General features: G+C 38.6%; 1 protein-coding gene across 2 annotated transcripts in view; it reads left to right on the top strand.

Annotated features, from left to right (window-relative positions):
• LOC134792172 (cytochrome b5-related protein-like) overlaps positions 1-23465 on the top strand; it is a 526347-nt gene that overhangs the window by 291928 nt on the left and 210954 nt on the right. The window contains exon 1 of one of the 2 annotated variants that reach the window (XM_063763410.1): positions 10981-10990. The exons of the other annotated variant lie outside the window; for it this stretch is intronic. The gene's annotated coding sequence lies outside the window, so the exon portion shown is untranslated. Of the gene's footprint in view, positions 1-10980; positions 10991-23465 lie in introns of those variants that run through there. 2 annotated transcript variants of the gene reach the window in all.

Genomic DNA, 23465 nt, shown 5'->3' with positions numbered 1-23465 from the left:
CGGCTAATTGAAGGATGCAGCCTCTAAAAGCGCATTTATGTGCCTAAACTAACCTACCTACATTGAAACTTTCATCCTTCTCTTAATAAAAAACCGGCCAAGTGCGAGGCAGACTCGCGCACGAAGGGTTCCGTGCCATTGCGCAAAAAAGGCAAAAATAATCATGTTTGTCGTATGGGAGCCCCACTTAAATATTTATTTTATTTTGTTTTTAGTGTTTGTTGTTAAAGACAGACAGATAGAGAGACGGACGGACAGGCGGAGTCTTAGTAATAGCGGTAAGAGGGTCCCTTTTTTTACCCTTTGGGTACGGAACCCTAAAAAGCTGATGTTTGTAAACACAATGTGTAGTTGTACAGTCAGCATCAAAATAATAAAGTAGCTTAGTAAATATGTCTTTATATGTAGAACTAACATAACAGATACTTTGAACGCAAACTGTACAGATTTATTTCTAGTTAGAAAAGTATTCCAGGGAGATACTTTTGGATCATGAGAGTACCTACTGGCTATATTTATTTAAGTATTTTATTTATTAAGTCACTAACGTTTAAAAAAATATTCCTTATGATTATAATAATATACTAGGTAAAATCATTTATTTACATACAATATATATACATACAGTGGTACCTACTACTAAACGAAATTAATTACTAGCTTAAATCTAAAATAGGCCCCTGAGGCATTGTACCAAGGATGCTGGCGGTATTTCCTCGCTGTATCGCAATGCTGATACGTTGTGCGAGGTAGCCGCCAGCTCTTCGGTCCCCAGTTACGTCAACCAGACGCTTCGCGATTTCTGCGAACAACTTATGCGCGCTGGGACCCCATGCATGGACCTAGAGTTTCAACTCCAAATGGTACAAAATGGTACTCTCTACCGAGGCTCTTATATTTATTACGTTTTAAAATTTCGGCGCTTTCCGCCGCCCCGCCCGCTTTTACATTAGTCCGTTGGAGGTGGGACGGTGCCAGTGTGTCTACGCAGGTAGCATCCCACACTAACATCTGTCCCAAGCTCCAAGGAACTAAGGACACCCCATCGGGCCTCTTGCCATCATCTCTAATAATGCTAGTCGGCTCAAGAAGAGCAGGCACATTGATGGTGGCAAGAGACCGACGGATTATGTCATTAAGCGACGCATGTCTCGAAAAACTGGCTGCACTTTTTTGACAAGATAATCCGTGGTGTCCCAGTCGGTCCACGTCCGTGCCACAAGAGCATATGTGTGGCGTACACGCCGAAACCCCGAGTCGCAAACCAGTCGCCAGTCTAAGGGAGGTCGGATCCAAGAAAGTACCAGTATTGGGCGAAGGATGGGCATGTAGCCAGTAACCGGCTTCCCGGGTTCCGACCGCCAAAAGCCTCGCGCGGTCTGGACCTGTACAGTTGTTTAGGAGAGTATTGTAAGTTAAATCACAGTAAACATTATCCCAACTCCTTTGTGAATTTGGGTTGTCTGGAAATTGTTTGCCTGGGCAAGCAATTTTAAAAGCATTTTTGGCGTCCTCAAAGCCCGCAATCTCACAGTTTGTGGGCAAAGCCCTTAAGATATTTCCTATGAGACCAGACGTGCTATGAGTGTACGCCAAAAACGCTGGGGAAGCCACACTGGAAATTTTGCGATCCTCCAAACCGAATATATAGGGAGGGACGCTTGAGACCAGGAAAGCTCACTTAGCTGAATGTTTAGAATCGTCTCTAAACTAATTTTGATCAAATCATCTATAGGCGACATTAAATTTTGATGTTTCTAAAAGGGACAACAGCGGAGCACATACGTAAATTTAGGGACAAAGAGATTTAAGAATCACAAGAGCATAATGAGGGCTAATTTCGAGTAAGCGATCTGTGTGACTTTTGAATTTAGTTATAGAGTTAGAAATATAATCGGGAAAAGATTCTTCGAATATAGGAGAACCTAGGAGGCAAAGAGAATACTTGTCTACTGATTTGATATTGGGAGTCAGATCGTCAAATTTGGATTGTAAGTCGGTCAAAGTACAAGAATATTAATGAATAAAGAGTTCGCATTTACTGAAATTCAGTTCTAAACCAATATTTTCGAAAATACTCTTAATAAAAGACAAATCAGAGAGCACAGTATTCACGTCGCCTCCTAGGGTTCCGTCATCTCAGTACCACACATTGAATATTGATTTAAAATTTTTGATAATTGGATTTATAGCCAAACTAAAAATTGCTGGCCCGAGAGGGTCACCCTGCTGACAGCCAAACTCAGAAGATAATTCATGTGACTTGTACATTCATTTAGATGGGTCTGAATAGCAAAAGAAAAGGTAATTATTGTATAGTTCCGGAATTTTGTCCTTAACTTCTTTCAGCAAGGTGTCTCTACCAACCGAATTAAAAGCATTTTTAACGTCAATTTTGACAACAATTTCGCAATCATCGAGTGATAGGTAGGTCCTTAGGGCATGGACGGCTGCCTCGCACCCACCTTTCGTACCGAAACCTAGCTGTATGGGTTCAAAAAGGGATTGCAATTTAGATCTAACGTGTCTAACCGCAATTTTTGATGCCAGACGTCGTAAAGTAGACCCCACCGTAATGGGTCTCACCCCTCCGTCCTTTTTGGTTAGGGCGACCAGGTTTGCCCCGTATAGAATCGGGACGATATCAGTGTTAATTTTGCCTGAAAACATAAAATTTATTAATTTAAGTAAGGGAACAGGAACAGGAATTTAGCTGTTCATGTTTAAACAGGAACGCGAACAGGGCGCGAGTCCGACTCGCACATGCCCGGGTTTTTTATTGACGATTTACTGAATAAAGCAAACAAAAAGCCAGTAAAAATTTATTAATTTGACGTTAACGTCGGATGGTTGTTGCAAACGAATAATTTAAGTAAGCTTTATTCGACTTTATAACATTGTAATAAGGTGTACATTGTGATTGTATATTTATATTGTTTGCATTATATGCGCGGCGCGTCTCGCAGTAACGCTAAGCATAACTCCTATAACTACAACTGAAAAACCATTCAAGTGTGGACATTGTTAAAAATGAACTAAGGTCTACATTTGAATGCATTTAATATACTTATATTAAATTTAGTTTGTGATTACATACTTAAATAAAATTTATGTTTTTAAACTACAGCAAATTCAGATACCTATTTACATGTTGAGCCTGAGGTGAAGAATAATAATTTCAAAGAAGTTGTACGGAGCCGCGCCCTCATAAACATTTCAAACTTACAAGTCCAATACTCGAGTAGTCTCGTTTTAATATTGCATGCGTCGTACGTTATAAAGAAAGTACGAATGTTTGTTCGTCGTTGAATGTAACAGGAAATAAAAACTGTATGTTGGTTGTTGCAGCGCCCTGCTACGTGTCGCGCATTCGAACGTACTCAACATTTTGTTACCGGCATATATGCAAATTACATGGATGGAACTGCGATCCTTATTTTGAGAAACTTAGAGTTTAATTTACATCTGATGACTGCTTGAGATACGAGGTTTAGAGAGAATTTTCAAATGTAGCGCGTGTTTCAGTTGAGACTTTTTATTCAACGCAGTATTGCAAGGGTGAAAATTATTTGTGCCGTTATTGGATGTGTACTCAACTAACAACAAACCTATACGAAATCATTTATTTTCATGCATGTACTATCCATAGACCATAACACACTTGTATACTTATAGTATTACGTATACTAACAGTCATTAGCTTGTAGCATAAACGTCAGGTGGCTTTGTTACTCTCGGCTCGATTCGGGAAATGCATTAGAGATTAACTAGATATGAAATAGTAAAGATATGTGACGTTCTACGGCAAAAGGTACCTTATGGCGGTTGGCGCCGCGATTTGTGAAATGAATTAGAGATTCACTAGATATGAAATAGTAAAGATATGTGACGTTCCACGGAAAAAGGTACCTTATGGTGGCTGGCGCTTACGTCGCATAGCACCGCAATAATATTGGAGCGGCGTTAATAATAGCGTAAGCGCCAACAGCCATAAGGTACCTTTTCCCGTGGGACGTCACATATCTCTAGTATATCTAGATACTATATCGTAGGTATCTAGTTAATCTCTATTTCATTTCCCGAATCGCGCCGTCTGTCTGTCACTGGCACTGCTCTTCCCAGAAGTCAGTTCGTGCAATTAATTGACTGAACAGGTAACATAATGCGCTTATATTTAAAGCTAGTAAAAGTTAAAGTATATGCTAGTGTACCTAACTACCGTAAATTAGAATAAGTATCGTCACCATGTAGCCCGTGTTCACGCCGTTCACGGGCTTTTAGTCGATGTCAAAGGTCAATTATTTACACTTTTGTTAACTTTACTTCTTTGTAATAAGGCGAAATATGTAAACATATCTTTGACATCGACTGTACCTACTTCAGAGCAGTAACAAATCTGACACGATTCCGTCTATTGCAGACTGCGATCATATATAACCATGGATACCGCCTTTAGGAACATTACCGTTCAAATTCTCGGGCCAAATTAGCACACATACACAATTACACCTACATTCAAATAAGACGACGCGTTTACAGAGCCTGTAATCAAAGCTGGTAAACAAAATAAGAGTCATCTTTATTACACTAATGGTACATACTCGTAGCTAAGTGTAGATGAAATGCATATAATGTCAATAACTACCAATCAGCGACATTAATCCGCTAATAACCTTCTTGCTGTACGTACTGGCCGCTGAGAGTTCGCGGTTCATATTTGATTAGAATATGACTTGGACAGGGATAGGTTTATGCCATACAGTGAAGAACCAGTCAAATAATTCACGTATAATAATTTAATGCAGATTAAAAGATAACTAGTTAAAATGTTGTTAAGACATGACAGACTAACTCAACATAAGTAAATATATCATTGTTGTATAAATGTATTCCGCTATAATAAGTATTTTGTATATTTTATTATCAATCTGCATGGCAGTGCGAAGTCACGTTCAGGTATAGTCTGTCCGTTTTTCTAAGATCAAGTACGCCATAGTAAATGTATGGCGAACTTGGTCTTAGAAATCGGACTGGCTATACAGTCTGCAAAATTTACATGGGTACACGAATCGGGTCAAAAATATTTGAACAGGCGGAGTCACAATAAATCCCCACTTTCAGTTCAGAATATTTTATATGTATATAGCCGGTCAAGCAAGTTTGTCAGTAGAAAAAGGTGCAAAATTAAAATTTTGTATAGGACCACAGCCGTTCGCGCGCTTACATTTTCTAAATTTGCCGCTCTTATAATATTTTAAACTTTCGCATTTTGAACACATATTAACTCACATTATATTTCTACTGACGGAAATGGCTTGAGAGAGAACCTACATATATTATGTGACAGTAGAGAGTGGATTCAAATGATCGACATTTTCAGATAATGTGTGTATTTGTTAAATTAATTCAGTGAAAGCATGATAGGAAAAATGTATCTACATATAGGAGACCGGGTATGATTATCTCACGGGTTATATCTCATGAATAGAACATATTCTAGATATCTTGCCAGGCATCCACTCAATTTCATGTCTCTCTAATTGGACAGCTTTTTTCCATAGTTCTCTGCGAATAGCATCTTGTGGGAATCTGAATGGAAAGTAATGTAAAATGACAATACCAAATTTGATTATTAATTTGAAATAACTAGGTAGTTTTTTTATAGCTCCATCTCATGAAATAAAAAAGGAAAATACAAATTTGGAAGAAGGAATTTATTACTACATTTATAATTATATAGATAATACCTAAACCAAACACAAGTTAATAAAATAGTCTACTTCATTTAGCATAACACCATCCCTATTATCCTCGCAATTTAAAAAGTCGTATGCAGTTGTTACGTTTTAGCTTAGCACGGTAGTATTGAAAACAAATCGTCATGTTTTTTCCAAATTCTACTGAAGTTATCTGTTTACTACAAGTGAAAAGTGATTCCACTGTCCTTGGTATGAACTAAAATAACTTCTGCACCACTTCACGACACATGAATATATTTTTAATTACAAAAACACGTTGTTTTTATCAATCAATTTAGCCATTTGTCACTGACTGTCATCTCGGTGGTACTGAGATTGCCAATCGAGCAGTTTGTAAGTACCGCCTATCGCGGGGTAGTTTGCGTTGGGTCATAATTGAGCGGACAGAATACTTCCATGTATAGCATTTCGCTGATTGCAGACGATTTATGCATTGCTGTTTAGACAACGACAACGGGTTTCGTGACTGTGGAGGCCGATGCGTGAGCGGCACGACCTGCCATATTTTTGGCAGAGAAAGCTCCTGTCACCTGAGGTTCCAGTCCGGGTTTGCTTTCTGCGACACCTTCTGTTATCTAAATTAGACCAGGCTTGGTCACATAGCCTTCTCCCCTCCATAACACGCTTGCGCCATCCATCGCGATCTACAGCTAAGGCTTCCCAGGCATGGTGGTAGATTTCAAATGCAGGTCTTTAAAGCGCAGCATCGGTCTTCCAACGTTCCTTTTAGCATACGCACCAAGCAAGACACAAACAAATCTGACACGATTAATGTCTGAATATTAGGTATTTAATGCAATAAAATTAAGTGCATTTGATAAAAAATAACCAGTAGGTGAGTGATTCTCAAAGTTAACAGGTTATCTACAGGTTAAAGTTAACGAAAAAATCTTTTTTGTGTTTTTTCAGTTTTAAGTATTAAGAATATTTTTTAATACTTCAAGTAACCCAAATTTCAAAACGGGAACGAAATCTATGGCAAGTTGAAGTTTTGAGATACAGGTTAAAGTTACACTACACAGGTTAGGAGGGAATTGTAGCAGGTTAAAGTGAGTTTTAATATAAAATAAGATATAATCAAATTGAAGGAGTCTTAACTCACGTCCTGCATTTCCTGTGTGAACATCCAGACGGCAAGCACGAGCTGACGTTATTATGCTAGTGAAAGCGGACATATATAGACTCAAAGCTCTTGTACATATATGTATCGAATCAGAAGTCACTATCACCTGTCAAGATTTACACTGTACATTGATCACAGGTTAAAGTTAAGCAGGTTATAGTGAAAAATACATTATTTTGTATTTTATCTCTTAAACGGATAATCATACGAATGTGTCACTTTTTGCATAGATGAATATACCTTCATACAAAATTAAAATAATATTATTACATTATGCCCCATACCAATATCGTAAAATAATCGAGACAAGTTCAAGTTAACATTTTGTTACAAACTCCAGATTCCTGTCCTGTGATTAAAGATAATCACTTGTATCTCCGAAACTACGACACTTGGGTCATAATGGTTCCCTACGGTGGTTAGTTTGCTACTTAGCTAATGTTTTGTCAATGTTATGATCTAAATATAATTTTTTGTGCGTGAGTGTGATGCGATACCGCGGATGTACAGGTTACAGTGAAAATATCCTTGGACAAACTTCGTGCGTGCATATTGTTGTACACAAATTATATATAAGACCCGTGCAACGTACATTTTAAAAGATATTGTCTATGTTATTATATATCATGATATTTTATTAATTAAAACCAAAATATTACTTTGCTAATCCGCAAAAAGATAACGTGCTAGTCAATCAGTGCTAACCCGTTATACTTACTTGCGTATTTTTACATGCAATTAATATTCCCACCCTCCCACCGCAAAAATAAATACGCAAATAAATATAACAAACCACCACCAAAAGAATAAACCTCGACACGTGTTTCGCCTCTCTACGAGGCATCCTCAGGAGTTGTTGACGGTCTGACGCCCGGCAACGGAATGACCTGTCTCGAATGGTCGGCCATATTTATACCTTGACCACTCCCCCTACCGTGCAAGTGTGAGTGAGATGGAAAAAATCGTAATAACGGCGATGACGCAACATTCAATTGTTCGTTAAGAATCATGCCCCTATTGTTGTACCTAATTATTTCCAGTTGTTCCAGAACACCCAAACGCAATCCCTTTTCGCAAACATGTAAAATATCAAAAGAATGATTCTCAGATAAAGTGTGACCTGTATCTAATAAGTGCTTTGCAAAATTGGACTTCTCTGGATGGTTATGTCTATATGACGCAACATGCTCTTTATACCTAGTAGTGAAACTACGGCCCGTTTGCCCCACATACACTTTATTGCAATCGTCACAGGTAAGCTTATAAACTCCAGACTTTTTCCCACTACTAGGTATAAAGAGCATGTTGCGTCATATAGACATAACCATCCAGAGAAGTCCAATTTTGCAAAGCACTTATTAGATACAGGTCACACTTTATCTGAGAATCATTCTTTTGATATTTTACATGTTTGCGAAAAGGGATTGCGTTTGGGTGTTCTGGAACAACTGGAAATAATTAGGTACAACAATAGGGGCATGATTCTTAACGAACAATTGAATGTTGCGTCATCGCCGTTATTACGAATTTTTCCATCTCACTCACACTTGCACGGTAGGGGGAGTGGTCAAGGTATAAATATGGCCGACCATTCTAGACAGGTCATTCCGTTGCCGGGCGTCAGACCGTCAACAACTCCTGAGGATGCCTCGTAGAGAGGCGAAACACGTGTCGAGGTTTATTCTTTTGGTGGTGGTTTGTTATATTTATTTGCGTATTTATTTTTGCGGTGGGAGGGTGGGAATATTAATTGCATGTAAAAATACGCAAGTAAGTATAACGGGTTAGCACTGATTGACTAGCACGTTATCTTTTCGCGGATTAGCAAAGTAATATTTTGGTTTTAATTAGTATAGATTTCCGCAAAGTAACGCCTGATTCTATTCACTATTTGATATTTTATTAACATTAATTGGTGCTTATAAAATGTAAATAACTAAAACTGGAAGAGCGATGCATTTGGATAAGACAGGTTACTGCGATGGATCTTTAACGAAGCTCTGTTCACCGGTGAAATACCAGAAGAGTGGCAGAATAGCATGGTCACATTATTTCACAAGAAAGGCGCCAAGACAAGTCTTAAGAATTACCGCCCTATTGCCCTCCTAAGCCAAGTGTACAAAGTATTCTCACGAGTTGTCACATCGAGAATATCACGAAGATTGGACGAATACCAGACTAAAGAGCAGGCGGGCTTCAGGAGCGGTTTTAGTACAGTCGATCATATTTTCACAGTAAGGCAAGTGATACAAAAGTCACTTGAGTACAATATACCACTTTACCTTGCCTTTGTGGATTATGAGAAGGCGTTCGATACGGTGGAGCATTGGGCAGTTTTTGACTCCTTAAAACGTTGCCGAACAGACTACAGATACATCCAGCTGTTGAAAAACCTTTACCGCTCAGCGACAATGACAGTGCAAATTCAAGGCTCCAAAACCTCAATACCACTCGGAAGAAGAGTGCGTCAAGGTGACGTAATATCTCCAAAACTTTTCACAAATGCACTAGAAGATGTATTTAAACACTGTAACTGGGACGGCAGAGGTATCAAGATAGATGGAGAGTACTTAAACCACCTACGCTTTGCTGACGACATTGTTTTACTCGCAGAGACACCTGAAGATCTCGAACACATGCTCAATGATCTAAGCCAGGCATCGATGCGAGTTGGTCTAAAAATGAATATGGAGAAAACAAAGTGGATGAGCACCGCTGAAAAGGCAACCATTTCATTGGAAGGCAAAACGATGGAGAGAGTAAGCGATTACGTATATTTGGGCCAGAAAATAACGCTTGACGGTAACCCCTTGGATGCCGAAATTAGTAGGCGCATTCAATTGGGTTGGGGCGCATTTGGAAAGCTAGGCGATGTTTTCAAGTCCAAAATCCCACAGTCACTGAAAACCAGGGTCTACAACCAATGCGTCCTCCCAGTGATGACTTACGCATGCGAGACATGGACGTTGACCGTCGGCAGGGTGCGCCAGCTAAAAGTGGCACAGAGAGCCATGGAGCGCGCGATGCTCGGGATCTCCCTGCGAGACAGAATTCGGAATGAGGACATTCGCCAACGCACGAGAGTTACCGACATCGCCAAAAGAATTGCGCAACTGAAGTGGGAATGGGCCGGCCATATCTGCCGCAGGGATGACGACCGATGGGGCCAGCGAGTACTGTTCTGGAGACCTCGACTGGGAAGCCGGGGGGCGGAAAACCACGAGCCAGATGGTCGGACGACATTAGAAAGACGGCAGGGCCGACCTGGCATAGAACCGCCGCATACAGAATAACATGGAAATCCATGAAAGAGGCATATGTTCAGCAGTGGACGCAAATATGCTGAGAAGAGAAGACAGGTTACAGTGAAAAGTGGTACTTTTCATTTTTTTTTTCAATATAAGTACTAAATAAAAACAAAAATAATGACTTGGCCTCGATAAACATTGTTTTTGCTTATCTATAAACATTTTTATTCCATATGAAAAAGAGCAAATGAGCACACATTCAATTCAAAAACTCGATGACAGGTTAAGATGCCACTATTTTGAGAATCACTCAGATAGTTATAGTGAACCCCTTGTTTGAGTTGCTCATATGCTCAAAAAAGACTTACTAAGTTAAAAGTACCTACCATCAAGCATTTTTTTTACAGCGAACTCTAAGTTGAGGAGTGATATCAACTGAAAACTGATTGCACAGCTCGCACTTGGCTCTTTTTTAATTGAAGCTCATCAGAATGCACAATTACCGTGACGCTCCGAAGAATCCGCTCGTTACTCCCGGGCACTGCATTTATAAACATTTGGCGGCGTTCCAATGCAGTATGCACATTTTGTAGTGTCTCCGGAGTGGTCGCTGACGAAGCAAAAACGTGACCGAGAGACGAGCCGAGGAAGGATGTAGTTGGCCGTTTATTTAGCTGTTCATGTTTAAACATGCCCAATTTAGGGATGCTAATTTTAATGCGTTCTCAGATTCATAGTAGCAATGCTGAGTATTTAAATATGCGAAGCTAAATGCATAATATTGGGCTTATATTAGAACTACAAATTCGAAAAGGTTTCTTGTGTTAAAAGAAGGTCAGATAATTTACACAATAAATAGATATACCGACTGTAAATTGCACATGTTTAATTGTAAAATAAAAAATATATAGGAGACGTGACTGCGGAGATTTGGTTCGTCATCTTGATTTTTTCTTTTTTCTTGTAATTATCTTAAATATAAAAGCCTCTTATCCTAGTTGGTAGATTGACCCTGCCTACGGTTCGAATTCTGGTAAGGGCATTTATTTGTCTACGTTAGAACCAATATTTATTCCTAATTTATGGATGTTTCCTAAGTGTATAAGTATTTATATTATGTAACCCTGTATTACATATAATTATCGTCATCTAGTACCCTCAACACAAGCCTCACAACTCAATCAATAAATATAAAATAATAGGATTATTTTATATTTTATAAAAAATAAAAACAGAAATTGCTTTTAATGCTTCCAAAGTAGGATTCTAAGTATTATTGTTAACGGTTTGAATGGTCTTGTAAAGTAGTGCAACATGAGAACAGTTTTGAAGCGCAGCCTCCCGGAACCGGACGGACGTGACGTGCGCGACAGCCTCCGTGGAAACTCGCCACAATGGAATTTATCTTCAGCGGTAAATACAAGTGATTTTTCATGAAATAATATCGAAACAATGCTGATATAGGCTTTGTGAGTCGAGTTATACCTCTCGCATCGAATGATGTTGATGGTCCCTATGGCAGTTCATTTTTATATGGAGTAGCCTGTCACGCAAAATGTTTGTAGACATCTTTTGGAAGTTTATTTACATTATATTATAAAAAAAATTTTGCGGTTTGCCCTTTGGGGCATCTGAAGCTACCTAACGAACCTAACCTACCTAACCTATTAATTTAGTGTGACGTCCATGAAAACATTACACTTTGGGGAAAAAGTGTAGGTAGGTTAGGTTCGTTAGGTAGCTTCAGATGCCCGAAGGGCAAACCGCCCAGAAATAGGAGCCCCGCGAGCGGGGCTCCGTCTAGCTAAGTTGTAAACTAAATGTTTTTTTGAAAAGAAACAGTGCGGTGGGACCATGGTAATATTATCGCCTAAGAAATAAAAATAATGCGAATAAAACGACTTGGAAAGTATTAATTATGAGAAAAAATTTACCTAGGAATTAATGCGTCTGGAGTAAATTAAGAATAGGAAAAAATGCGAATAGAAATTAGGCTACAGGTAAATTATGATTTTAGGAAAAAAAACGAATAGAAATTATGCTACAGGTAAATTATGATTATGGGAAAATGATCTAACCAGTCAAATACATTTGTGATTATGGATTTTCACGATCATAACTATATCGAAAATCTAAATATTATATTAATTGTTTTAAGCGCTCGTTCGCTCTATCGCGAAAGTAATAGGAATCATGTTGGTGTTACTGTAAAACCCGTTTTTAGTGAAAAGGGGTTTTCCCATGTTGAAACTAGTTTTATATATCGCCTGAGAGAAAACGCGTTTTCACCAGCCGGGCTAGCACATGATTGGCATGACAGTATCTCGCGGCGAGATAGACTACCCCGTCTCTCTTTTATTAACATAGTTAGAAAAGGACTGCTGCCGATACTGCCGCGAGATACTGTCGCGACAATCATATGCTATGCCTACAGTAAAAACTAGTTTTCCGTAAGGCCTCCGTGAGAACTATTAGTTTTAACTGGGATTTTTCAATTGAAAGTAGTTTTCGCAAAGCGCCATAATGAAAACTAGTTTTAACTGGGATTTACAAAGTGCCTTGGTGAAAACTAGTTTGCACTAATTATTCAAAATTAATTTCAGGTAAAACTAGTTTAACTAGGGAAAGCGCATTTTCACTTAAAACGGGTTTTTACGGTAACACTGGTATTGTATTTCATTTTGCGAATATTGCGTTAAGTATTTTCAGCTTTAGGGATACGTGCTCATAATTTACAAAATCGAGTGTTTTGTATATCATAACATTCATAATACTTAGGTATATACTAGGAGTCTTTTCGACTTCGAAAATGATAAATGGAAAATAGCTACCATATAGGCTTGTCCCCTTTTTAGCCATAAATAGGTATGGAAACTGTTGGTACGTCACTCCTATTAATTTGGCGAATCGATTATATATACATACACGGCGCGATTCGGGAAATCAATTAGAGATTCACTAGATATGAGATAGTAAAGATATGTGACGTCCCTCGGGTAAAGGTACCTTATGGCGGTTGGCGATTATTAACGCCGCTCCAATATTATGCGCTATGCGACGTAAGCGCCAGCCGCCATAAGGTACCTTTTGCCGTGGAACGTCACCTATCTTTACCATTTCATATCTAGTAAATCTCTAATTCAATTCCCGAATTGCGCCGACAGTCCGCTTGCTTTTTGTCTTGATGTAAGCGCTCGTTCGCTCTAACTGTCAACAATATTATTATTTAAAGTCTGCACGAGGAAAAAATAACTAACTACATGATGTAAAAAATAAAGTTAAAGTTCTGAAAGTTGTTCCCATAGAACTGTGAATATGATTGACCTTGATAAAAAAAGAATATAAAGCGTTTTGCTTGCTTATTAAAAACTTTTAACTATGTATATTGTATAATAACACCGAACTTGTAACCACGCCTCGTAACAAGAAAGTTGTTATTTTTTATACTATAATAATAAAACTCTTAAAGCTCCGATAAAAAGCGATGGCCATCGGTTTATTTCCATCGTATATCAATTAACATTCAAATGGGGTTTTTCATTGCCCAGTCCATGTACTATCTGTCCGTCAACGGCATGTAAATGTTGCAGCTTTATTTCGTAACACACACTTGATACTTACATCGGAATTTTGAGGTATAAAATATCAACTCTTGATATCGTTACTGATCATAGACTAGGAATCCTCTAGACCGAGTTTAGAGCAATTATTTCATGCAACCGATGATGCCAAAACTGCGGGGGTGCGCGGGACGAGGTGAGCGAAGTTCCGTGCCGTGATTGGTCCGTTCAAAGACACGGACGTCACACAAAGACACTTTCGACTCGAACATGGAGTAAAATTACCGTATGCGTGGCAGAGGGGGTAGCGCGACTATGCTCAGTCTGGAGGATGTTTTGTCTGTGTTACTGATACTTACTAAAGAGTATTTAACATTATTTTGCGATAAGGACAATAACGCCATACTTAGATACTTCAGGTGTAATAAAATGTTTTAAAATATAAATAAGTTCCGTTTCTAATCGAGTATGTACATATTTATTATCCATTGTCAAATCAAATCCGTTGAGTCACATTTTTGTTCTTTTAAATGTCAATTTGCCAAAATTCCAATAATGTGAGTGAAACGTAGGTTAAGTAGGTAGAGTCTTACCAAGAAAAGTCTGCAGCGGATTTGATAGCCCACGCAGTGCAAGTGTCATTTATACGTCAGAATTTCATAGAAGTTTGACGTTTAAAATAACACATGCACTGCGTGGGCTATCAACTTCGCTGCAGACTTTTAATGGACTGACTCTAGCTACAGTTTATTCGATAATATTTTACAATTATCTTTTTCCAAATAATATGATGCATTTCCCACGCAACCCAAAGTAATATGCGATTTAATGATTTAGAGAAACAGATTTTAGTTTTATGTACTTACCTACATGTATGTAAGAGTAAGTTTTCAATATAAAATAATGCGCTGCACTAATAAATAGGTCACGTCGGTAAACATAGTAACAGAAAATATTTATTTGGCTTAAAACATAACGCGTAAAAACAAAAATCAATAAAGTATTTAATTATAAACACCGAATAGGATGAATTTATAAACACCAAATCCAAAATAAACGATGCTCACTTGATGCAAAATGAACATAACATTTCAGGCTATTACCAGTTTTTATTACACGACTGCCCAAACAAAAAGAGTGTATTGTTTTCAGCGTTCATGTTTGTATGTATGTGAGTTTCTTTATTCCACCTTAACTTCTGAATGCCTTAACCGATTTAGACGTATGATACATCATTAGAATCCTTACGTCATCCCGGCTAACATAGGCTATATGACGTCATTATAAAAACAATATGGCGGACTTAATGCGCCATATTACGCAACATTTAGAAAAAAATATCGTGCAAACCTATCGAGTAGGGTATCAAAATGAAGGGCTTTGAAAGCCAATTGATAAAATATATGCAACATGTGGGTTTAAGTTTCATTCTGAGAAAGTAAGAATTGACAAAATATGTTAAGAGAAGCTAATCTCATAAAACCAAATATTATTATTGAATGGGATACTTATTAAAATAAAAGGAAAGAGTTTGACCGCTGATCATAAAAAAATATCATCATCATCATCATCATCATATCAGCCAGAGGACGTCCACTGCTGGACATAGGCCTCCCCCAAAGAGTGCCACAATGACCGGTCTTGCGCCACCCGCATCCAGCGGACTCCCGCGACCTTTACCAGGTCGTCAGTACACCTTGTGGGGGGTCTACCCACGTTGCGCCTTCCGGTACGTGGTCGCCACTCGAGAACCTTTCCGCCCCAACGGCCATCGGTTCTACGGGCAATGTGCCCCGCCCACTGCCACTTAAGTTTAGCGATTCGGAGGGCTACATCGGTTACTTTGGTTCTGCTGCGGATGGCCTCATTTCTGATGCGATCACGCAGAGAGACTCCAAGCATAGCCCTCTCCATTGCCCTTTGGGTGACTTTGAGCCTTCTTATGAGGCACACAGTAAGCGGCCACGTTTCAGTTCCATATGTCATCACTGGCAACACACGCTGGTCGAAGACTTTCTAGTAAAGTAGTAGTATAAAAAAATATAATTATATTATATTAGGTACATACTACTCATAGTTTTTAAAACATGTTCGTAATTGCGCTAATGGAATCGGAAAGTTTAAAATATAACTTCTATTTATTAATCGATACGATGCAGAGTCCGTCTAAGCTAACTCTGCACCGACTTTGGCAGAACAAATCGTGAAAGTATCATTATAACCGTATGGTTTAATTTAATTTTAACATTTATGATGATGACATTACTCAGAGCGTAAGAAAGATGTGCGCTTCCTGCAACTTTTCCAAGTATATGCACTCGGTCCAAAGCCAGGCGCCAAAGGCGCCCCCACACTAAAAGGGTCAGGCGTAGCCCGACGTACGTGACACGCTATAATCTTACCAAAGCCGGGCGCCTTCGGCGCCCTCATACTCAAAGCGTCGAGCGTAGCCCGACGTACGTGGCGCGTTGTACGCGTTCCAAAGCCGGGCGCCTTCGGCGCCCTCATACTAAAAGAGTCGGGCGTAGCCCGACGTACATACGTGGCGCACTGCGCGCGGTCCAAAGCCAGGCGACTTCTACTTTCTCATACTAAAAGTGTCGGGCGTAGTCCGACGTACGTGACACGCTGTATGCATACCAAAGCCGGGCACCTTCGGCGCCCTCACACTTAAAGGTTCTGGCGTAGCCCGATGTTCGTGGCGCGCTGCACGCGGTCCAAAGCCAGGCACCTTCAAATCTCTCATATTAAAAGTATCGGGCGTAGCGTGACACGCTGTATGATTACCAAAGCCGGCCTTATACTCAAAGCGTCGGGCGTAGCCTACGTAACGTACGTGGCGCGCTGTACGCGTTCCAAAGCCGGGCGCCTTCGGCGCCCTCATACTAAAAGAGTCGGGCATAGCCCGACGTACGTGACGCGCTGCGCGCGGTCCAAAGCCAGGCGACTTCTACTTTCTCATACTAAAAGTGTCGGGCGTAGTCCGACGTACGTGACACGCTGTACGCATACCAAAGCCGGGCGCCTTCGGCGCCCTCTTACTCAAAGCGTCAGGCGTGTACGAGGCGCGTTGTACGCGTTCTAAGGCCGGGCGCCTTCGGCGCTCTAATAGTAAAAGAGTCGGATGCAGCCCGACGTACGTGGCGCGCTGCACTCGGTCCAAAGCCAGGCGCCTTCGACTCTCTCATACCAAGTGTCGGGGGCGTAGGCCCACGTACGTGACACGCTGTACGCTTACCAAGACGCCTTCAGTGCCCTCTCACTCAAAGCGTCGGGCGTAGCCCGACGTTCGTGGCGCACTGTACGCGTTCCAAAGGAGTCGGGCGTAGCCCGATATATGCGGCGCTCTGCGTGCCTTTCTGTACTGAGGACGCCCTCGCAAAAGTAATATAAAGTGACTTCAAATGGTTAGTAACGAAATCATGACCCCAAAGTTAATTAAATAATTAAAATTAAAAAACACGACTTCGAGAAAGCGAACTGAAAAGATGAAAATATTTTTTAGTTGTGTTAGTTACTCAACTTAATGAATGTAAAAATTCTAAAAAGTATAAAATAAAATAAATTAATTAAAAATTTAAAAAACACGCCTGCGAAAAAGCGAACTGAAAAGACAAAAATAATTTTTAGTTGTGTTAGTTTAGTTGAGTAACTTAATGAATGTAAAAAATAATTAGAATATGAGTGTTTAGTGAAGGTTATAAACAACAAACGCAAAAGTTTTATGCTCATTTAGGATCGTGACTGTACCTGTGTATTTTATTTCAATTGCAGTCGGGGACCTTGATGTATTGTCATTTTCCCATTGAATAGGTTCCCGACTGCAATTGAAATAAAATACACAGGTACAGTCACGATCCTAAATGAGCATAAAACTTTTGCGTTTGTTGTTTATAACCTTCACTAAACACTCATATTCTAATTATTTTTTACATTCATTAAGTTACTCAACTAAACTAACACAACTAAAAATTATTTTTGTCTTTTCAGTTCGCTTTTTCGCAGCCGTGTTTTTATAATTTTTAATTAATTTATTTTTTACAAATACTAGTAGGTCAATTTTGGGGTTTACCAATAAACCCTAGATTTTACCGTAGCTACATCAAAATCTTACAATAACATAAATATATACCTACCTACTTACATAATTTTTAGGTTCAGTTTTTAATTTTATTATAAAGTAATTTTATATAGGTATAGCTTCTGTAGTTGAATATTCATTATTTGCAAATAAATTATATCCACACTTACCTACATAATATCTGAAACACAGAAATACCGTTTTCAGATACATCAAACTTCTTAACTCAGAGATTGATAGCTTCAAAACACAGCTTTCCCTCGAGTACTTAGGTACATATAATGTGTCGTTTAATCTGACCCACCTGGAGTAAAGTTCTAAATTATAGTTTAATACACAAATGGAGTTCCATGATTTAACGCTGTTTGGTTCTTTTGCAGAATTGCTTCAGATCTTTGATTTATGTGATAAGTTGTAGCCGGCGTTGTTTCTTATTACTCGTTCAAGACTCGTAACGCCTTGGTAATAAACGTTTGCGTACCGTGCCTTTGAATATTAATGCTTGAATATGCCCATACCTTCAGGCCTAGGTACTCTTAAATGGACCAACGATTAAAAGCGATGGCTCTAACTGCTCGAATTCATATATCAAACTTTGAATTGTTTTCGCTACACGTGGTTAAAAAGATACCACGAATATTCGGCAACTATTCGGCCACTTTGCCGAATATTCGGTATTCGGCGGAATGCTACCTACTATTCGGTATTCGGCCGAACGTTACCTACTATTCGGTATTCGGCCAAATGCCTAATATCTGTTGCACCTACCTGAAAAAAAAAATATAATAAAAATAACCATAAACTAGGTATATTTAACATTTGAATTGTATTATTGGAAAATACGAAGACCCCTTTTTGAGCATTTGTTGATTACAAAATATTTTATTTTTATCATGGGTCTGATTTGATTGACCCTAAATTTTGTAACTATATTCATTAATTATGTTCAACAAAAAATAATTGTGACTCAAAATGTTCGCATGTCATGCCGAATATTCGACGCTTCGGCCGAGAGAGGGGCCGAATATTCGGTATTCAGCAAAAACCACTATTCGGGGCATCTCTAGTAAACCTGTCGAGTCATTTTATATATTTTAAGGCTGTAGGGGGAGTCCGGGAACTTGCTCACGTGGGACTTGTACTATTTTATTTAAAAAAGTGCCATACATATGTAATAGGTATCTAATCTATCAGCGCTTCAATATCACCTAACGATACCTATTCGGACATGCACATTGTAGTATTTGCCTCTTACACTGGATCCACATCACAACAATGAATATCGGCTCCTTGCTTTGCCAAACCGTAACATGACTCCGCTTTGGCATTTAACATGTTACTGCACGCTTGCGCGCCCCTAGAGTCCGTGTTCGTGCGCAGGAGACGACAGATATACGCTTCTCTTTCGCACGTATACTACGCAAGTACGCACATGCATGTCAAAATATTAATATTTCGTCTTTAGCACTTATTATAATAGTTCAACTTTCCTCACCTGGGCTCCTAAACTCCCATACATTTTTCTAGGCATCATGAGATCATGACGAATCTAATGAGGTATCACACATATTTTTAGGAGTAGTATCTCTATTTTTCACCGTTTTCAGTTTCTCGAGTAGGTATACTACATTAGGTAAGTAGGTGTTTATTTTTAGCTAGTAAAAAATAATAGTTTTACACCAATCACTCAAAGAACTTGAATGATGAATCATTATCACTATAAATGCATCATGAAAGTCACGTGTAAACGTTTGTTATAACCTAGACTAGGCAGCTACCTAGTACGTTACGTACCATGCAAGTGAAATAAACAAAATATATATATGGGTTATATATGGGTGGGATATATATTCTGTTTATTTCACTTGCACACACCTATACTCAGTTCATGTTTGATTTTAATCAGCAAACGAAACTTGGAAATACTGTCCAACCAGAAGCATGGATCATAGGTTGTTGACGCAGTACTCTCGGTGCGTTGGGTCGTTTATCGACACTTCGGCCTTCATTTCCGGGCGCCCGACACATGGAAATTGCAAGTCCATCCAAACAGTCCAAACCAAAATGCCGCTTTTCTGCATTTGGTACCTCCACCGCGATGTTTGACAAAATCCCGATGAGATTGTGGCTTCTAAACTGAAATTGTGTTTCGGTTTCAATTTGCAATACAATGCAATGATATTATAAAGTCGAATTAGAGTAGCAAAACCCAAACTATGAAACAAATATCGGCATAAACTTTGTTTCAAACCGAATTGTAAAGACTTGAAACAAGTTACCCTCCGAAGTTGTGAACTCTATAAGTGTGAATCAATTTAAACATAAACTGATAAACTATCTAAAATTGTGAAATATTTCTAAGTAACGTACCAGCATCAGCTGCTTGTCTAAAATTAAATAATAATAAATAGTATAGCCCAGTATTTAGTCCATCGCTTTCACCCAATAGCCCAGTTCATTTTAGATTCTATCAACTCCTTACCTTCCTTTCAACCTACCTGGCGGGTGTTGCCTCTGTGTGCGTCCCATGAAACGGGCAAGGACAGCACCGTGCGGTGTACCCCTTACAACTCATTAATCCGTCAAAAGGGTCTCTACATGTTGGCTTCGACTCTGTGCACGCCTCCCAAATTATGTACGGAACACCATTGTTGTGATGGGTAAAGACATAAGTGGTATTACATGGAAACAGTGCTAATTTTAATATCATCACTAGTAGTATATATATATATATATATATATATATATATATATATATATATATATATATATATATAGGTAGTACCTATCATCACATAAATAACTAGAAATGAAAGCTTTTAGTTTTTACACGACTGCCCAAAAAAAAGAGTGTATTGTAAATGTTTCACCTAAAAATTTTGAAGTTTTGAATAACAAATGTCCTTTTTAAGCTCCTAATAAAGTAGTAATAAGGCTGGTAAAGTAATTAAACTTATTTTCATATTCATATTACCTAGCGTTTTAATCAAGTATTCAACCTTCGCCTCATTATGAAAATAAATTTACCTCCGTCCTTACACAACAGATTTGGGCACCTACAACACTACAACAGATAGGTGCCCAACCTAATAATTACGTCGTGTCCTCTGAATTACTTTCTCATAAAGTAGAATATCTTGAAAAACGAAACAAAATGGAATTGAAATTGTGGTTTTATTCAGGAAAATGTAGCCTTTAGGTAAAAGAAAATTATTAGACAAATTTTACGTCAAACGAGACGAAACATTTTATCATCTTTAATAAAATCTTTTATTACTTTTCTTGAAGATCCTGGGGAACCTTGAGAATTAACCAATACTTCAAAACTAGATCTTTCGTGGTCTCGATTTTTAACTTATTCTGTTCTAGTTATGACAGAAAATACTTCAAACTTAACCATTCTAGTACACTTAAAGATACCTCTTCTGTGAGATAGAAAAGTAAATTGAATTTCATGCGCATCAATTCAGAAATCTTATATGTCACATCTAGACAAGAAAAACATGTTGCGGTGATAGAATCAAAATATTATTTTCTCACCTGTGCAGAAAACAACTCTTTGATCATTCCAGAGATTACATTTTATCTTAAATAAAATATAAGTAGGTAGGTATATAAAATGCGTCTCGAAGCAGTTTTGATTTGAGTTGTTTAAATTCTGAAAGCATCTAACATTGAAAATATAATGTAATCATAGATGTGATTGTACTAATAAATTTCTTGAATTTTAATATGCATTTGTGAGTTGGTAAAAAATACATATTTTTTCCATTGGAACTATTGGAAGTGATGTTTACACTTATAATAAATAATGAATGAGGGTTTTTTTTTATGACGGTGGATTCAAATTATTCTTGATGACTGATGATTAAACAATGGGGTTGGCAACTGTCAAAGGTTTGCATAGATGGCGCCATCATAGCTTGCCCCTTTTTCTATGAGATTTGGTATTAATAAAATAAAAATAAAAAATAAAAATTTTACACAATTCTAGGGATTGACAGGGCAAGCTATGATGGCGCCATCTGCTAAAAACTTCCACCGGCCAACCCCATTGAATTTTTACAAACCATTTACGGCCCCGACACTATCATGAATACTGACTTTGAAGGAATGACGTTTTTAGTGATAGTGTAGGGATTGTAATGAAGGAATGACGGCAAGTAATGAAGTTTATTTTAATAATTTCCGTCAGTATTGGAGTTATGTCAAAGTAATGATACTAGAAATAACATTAATACTGACAGTGAATTGATTAGAATGATGGAATCAGAAATGACAGAAAGAATGATGGACGATAATGAAGTTATTAAACATTTTTAATATTTTTGAAGTAATGTCAAAATAATGACATACTGATAGTGAGTGGAGCGCATCATTCTAATCCCTCATTCCGTCATTTAAAGTACGTAACAAGAAGGTTTTATACTAACAAGAGTTATTACTGGCATTTAAGTCAATAAGTGAAGTATACCTACTCTATTGTCATTGCTCTAAAGTTTATTTTCACTTGACTCTGAAGAAAAAAGAAAAACATGCAGAATGCGACGCCTAAAGAAAATCTCTGTCCCTTTCTAAAAGTTGCCATACAGGAAAAAAATACTTTTTACTTTCAATTGTTAACAATAATTAAATTATATTTTTTTACTATGGAAATTTGAGCCGTAGCAAAATGCCGGGACGGTGCTAGGACGATGATGGTCACCCTAATATAGTTTGTGCGGAAAGAGAAGAGTCGTGGAATGTATGGGGCCCAATACATTTCACGACTCTTCTCTTTCCGAACAGACTCTAGAAAGACGGAGTTCTCCCACGACCGATTAGAGTCTAACCACTATAATATAATATATAGATGGTCAAGCAAATCTTGTCAGTAGAAAAAGGCGCGAAATTCAAATTTTCTATGAGACGCTATCTCTTCGCGCCTACTATTTTCAAATTTGCCGCCTTTTTCTACTGACAAGATCTGCTTGACCAAGTATAAAAGAGCTACAAAAAATAAATAAAATAGGTAAAACATTTATTTTTAGACAAGAAAGGCACACAGATACATACTTCACAGACTAACATACATAATTATAAATTTCATTAGCTTAAAATTAAACAGTATTATGGCGACAGAACGGCGGCGTGGTTCCGTTGAATCGTCTACTCTTGTGTCCGATTCGCGGAACCTCTGAAACACTACACCCTTCGGCCAGAAGTCTGCGCACTCGATGGTCCCCTGCAGCGGTCGCTGCACGCGCATCACATAAGAGTTGAAGTGCACGTAGTGGCGCGATCGAAAATGGAACACCTTCAGCGTGTAACCGGTCTTCTGGTCTCCACCTCTCTAGCAGCCGTGGCGGTGTAATGCAGGCGCGACACATACAGTGCAACACTGGGTGTAGCAATCTGCAAGCCAGTATTAGGCGGCTCGGCGGTATCACACTGTCTTACGAGGCGCCGTACTCGTCTTCTTCTTTCTTAACACCAGTGTTAAATCCTCCTCATCAACAATGGCACCAGGGAGCTTCTCCTTGGGAGCAGTTCTCTCTTCAGTACCCGAGCAGTAGTTCTTTCAGTACGTCAAGTATGAAGCTTATTGAGATATTTATGCATTCTTACTACGCAGTTTGAGCAAACTTATCGACTATCGTGGTCAGAGTCTATCTTCTTCGGCACGTTTTTTTAGATGTGACACGTGATCTAGAT

The sequence above is a fragment of the Cydia splendana genome, chromosome 7 (genome assembly GCF_910591565.1).
Source record: "Cydia splendana chromosome 7, ilCydSple1.2, whole genome shotgun sequence".
Classification (NCBI taxonomy): Eukaryota; Metazoa; Arthropoda; class Insecta; order Lepidoptera; family Tortricidae; genus Cydia; species Cydia splendana.
This window is presented reverse-complemented; position numbering and strand designations above follow the sequence as displayed.